Genomic DNA, 4,117 nt, shown 5'->3' with positions numbered 1-4,117 from the left:
TGGAATTCCTTTACCTCATATCTCCACAACAGGAGCACTTCAGAACATAATTCAACCAGATTTGGGAAGCTACAGTGCAGGGGTACAACTTTCGCTTTTTGACTATTTTTGGTAATTGGTCATGTGACCACCCTCCCAACAACCCATGTGACCTAATGAAATATCCCAACGAAAATTCCAAGAAAATCTAATGAAAATGCCAAGGAGCCTAATGAAATATCCTAATGAGAAATATAAAAAATTGTAATGAAAAAGCGCAGGAGCCTAATGAAGTATCCTAATGAAAATTCTAAGAAATGATAATGAAAAAGCGCAGGAGCCTAATGAAATATCTTAATGAGAATTCTAAGAAATGGTAATGAAAAAGCAAAGGAGCCTAATGAAATATCCTAATGAAAATTCTAAGAAATGATAATGAAAAAGCGCAGGAGCCTAATGAAATATCCTAATGAGAATTCTATGAAATGGTAATGAAAAAGCACAGGAGCCTAATGAAATATCCTAATGAAAATTCTAAGAAATGATAATGAAAAAGCGCAGGAGCCTAATGAAATATCCTAATGAAAATTCTAAGAAATGATAATGAAAAAGCGCAGGAGCCTAATGAAATATCCTAATGAGAATTCCTTTGAAATGGTAATGAAAAAGCACAGGAGCCTAATGAAATATCCTAATAAAAATTCTATGAAATGGTAATGAAAAAGCGCAGGAGCCTAATGAAATATCCTAATGAAAAGTCTCAGAAATGATAATGAAAGGGCCAAAGACACCCATGGCTGTAGGACTATGCCTTATATATTGGACTAATCCACCCATGCCTATTGCATAGGGGATGGAAATATCCAGGCCCTTTGGGATGTGGACTGGTGCAGGCCACCCTACATGATATATTGCCTCTCTGTATTTGTTTCTGTATTTGTTCTCCAGCTGATTTGTCAATATTAACAAACAACAAATACAATTTTGGCTTCAATGAGAGTATTTTGTCCCTTGGCCATGTTCCTCTGCAAAAGAAGGCCAGAATATATATATATATAGATCTGCAGATATTTTTATGCATCCTAGAATAGTTTCCCCCGCTTCTCCATGCCCAGAATAGATGGATGCGGCAAACCGCATCTGGATGTCGTTTGGTATGTAGGGGCCTCTGATAAATACATGTCAACAAACATCTCCGTTGGCTTCAAATGAAAGCATTCCGTCCCTTGCCCGTGTTCCTCTGCAAAGGAAGCCCAGAAACCACAAATATATATATCTGTAGATATTTTTATACATTTTAGAAGAGTTTCCCTTGCTTCTCCGTGCCCAGAATAGCTGGATGCAACAAACTGAATCTGGATGTCATTTGGTGTTTCGGGGCCTCTGATAAATAGATGCAAATAATGAATATATTTACTCCTCGTCCTCCTCTACCAGGGCCTCTAATATTGGATCGACCGATGATCCAGGGCCTTCGTTGCTCTCCTCTTCACTAGTTAATGGTACCAGTGGCTTCTCCCATAGTCGGGTGAAGCGCTGGTGAAGGGAAAGCTGAATGCAAGCCTGACGGCTCGCATACGCCCTCACCCCTTCGCGCGTTGGATTGTCTAAACCTGGCCATCCCCCTCGGCGTTCATTCCACCACTCGACCTTCCACTCCAATGTCTTCCGGACCCTCCGCATCTCCTCCTTCAGTAACTGCACCTCTTCTGTCCACCTTAGATGTCGAGCCCTCGCTTTTGCCCATTCAATACGAACCGCTGCAAACGAGCGGCTATTAGTCAACCATGTTCATGCTAAACAAGTAGTCTACTTACCCTTGTGCAGTACCGCATCACTGCCGTCCCCAATCGCATCAGCAGTTGTCCAAATCCACGACACTGATTTCTTCCCTTGACCCAAACCCAACTTGGCTGCTTTGCGTTGTTTCTTCGAACGTTCTTGTCCAGCAGGGTTGATTGGATCGGTTGGATCATCGATACTGATCTCCATCCCGTCAGGTGTGGTGAGGTCGCCGTTTCTTAGTATCCGAAGGCTCCTCTCCCAATCCCCAGGACCCAATAGCTCCATCAGGGCCTTGCGTGCGGCTCGGTATTTCACGGCCAATGCTTTCGTTTTGTCTTCAAGACGATCGAGGGTTTCCTTGGCTCTCGTGTTTGGGTTCTGGCCTCGGATATTTCGATTTCGAAAGCCAATGAACGATAAGCGACCGCGCTGGATGTTGCGTATTTTCTCCAATATGTCGTAGCATTGCGCCTCCCGTAATTTGATCTCGATGTCGACCAAAACCTTGCTGCAGTTGTGCGTCCGCTGAGCGCTTGGAAGGGCCAAAGGCAGCCAGAGGCGTTGATGCTCTGGTTCCACACTGTCCCGCTTGGCCTCGACCATCTCTCGTTGTGAAGCTTCGTGCTCGCCAGCTAAAACCGTCGCCGCAGGCATGTAAATGGCCTGGAGGTTGCGGAACAGTTTCATTTCGCGGAGGAGAAGAAGGCGGCGGCGTTGAACCTCATTTTCTTTATGAGTTGTAAACTCCTCCCGTCGCTTAGTGTCCCAAACAATCCGTTGTCTAATAAACTGTTGGTGATCGATGTCAATCAAATACAATTTGTGGACTTACTGTGATTCTTCGATGATCAGCCCCATTGAAATAAAAGCCGTCAGTCCCGTTTCATGTAGCTGAGGCGTGCCAGCCGTGACTGCATTTTTCTCCTCCTCGAGTAATGTTTTCTTCACCTGGTCCTGAGAGGCGTCTGGAAACCGGGGGTAAGAAATGGCAAATGAGAATGGTATTATACTTACGGGCCACTACTGACAAATAAGGATTTGTCTTCTTGGGATCCTTCTCCCAATCGAGTATTGTCTGCGTCCACTCCTTCTCCAATTCGCCCTTCTCCGTCAGAGACGCCGTAAAATCCTCGAAAATCTTCTGTTGGCGCTTCTGCTCTGGTATCGCAAGGAGGAGACGGGAGTGTAAAGTACGTCCTACGTGATAACGCCATCAGAACGGTTCAAACGAAGAATAAAAACATACCTAGCGAAACATATTTACGGAAATTATGATGACCCAAATGGTCATCAAGTGTATCGTGCCTGGATCCCGGACCCATTTCTTTGGTACTGTTGGCCACGCGATTCAACTCGGCCCAACTTCGCTCAATACCCTCGCCGTCCGTTCGGCCGACACCAGGTTTCAAGTTCAGTGAATGGGGTGCCTGGCAAGGGACCTTATGCATGGGACAGTGACACTTTGGTATCCCCCAATCCACGTTCACGGATGGCGGTAGATGGAGGTCGACGGGGAGCTTTGGCATTCGAGACGCAAATTTTAGTTTAAACTGGCAGGCGATGTCATATGACACGAAGACGGCGGCGACGAGGAGTGGAGTGAGTGCAGAAAGAAGGATAAAGTCCATGTTACAGTATCTAGGGTGCCGTTAGGTTCCACAAAACCCTGTTATTTGATATAGCTTACCGTTCCCCTTTTTGGAGGTCCCCAACTCCGCCAGCACACTTCAGTCACCCACTGCCAACTGACTATTAGTCATGCAAACTCCACGTAAGTTACATGACTAAATGTCATGGACCATATCTATATTCTAGATATATATGGGTCCTAGAAAGCCCTGAAATCTAAAATATATTCTTGAGACATGGACCCTGAAATGTCACACAAAAATTATAATGTCTGTGTCACACCACCAAAATATATTTTGCAAGTGAAATGCAGTAAGGATATATTTTTGGTGAGTGGACCCTGAAATGTCACTGTCACACCTTAGAAATATATTTTTGCCCTGGCTTGGCCTTAGGATATATTTTGTGAAACAGATGTGGTAAGGATATATTTTTCTGGTCTGTAGGGGTGTCAGGGGTCCTAGTTTCAGCAAAAAACTTGTGATTTTTTTGCTGTCTGGGGTATATATTCTGGAACATTCTGCAATGATTGCTAGGGGTTTTGGCACTATGTCTGGCTTGTGCTCCCAGTATGTAGGTAGCAATAAGGGGCCTTAATAGCATCTGTAATCTACCACTTCCAACCACACCATAATTACAGTTTGCATTACAGATTCATTCATTCTCCTCTAACAAATTTGGGCATCAATGACATGTGTGATTCACCTTGAAGCTATTCAGTCCA

The sequence above is a fragment of the Laccaria bicolor genome, genomic scaffold (genome assembly GCF_000143565.1).
Source record: "Laccaria bicolor S238N-H82 LACBIscaffold_105 genomic scaffold, whole genome shotgun sequence".
NCBI classification, from domain to species: Eukaryota; Fungi; Basidiomycota; class Agaricomycetes; order Agaricales; family Hydnangiaceae; genus Laccaria; species Laccaria bicolor.
This window is presented reverse-complemented; position numbering follows the sequence as displayed.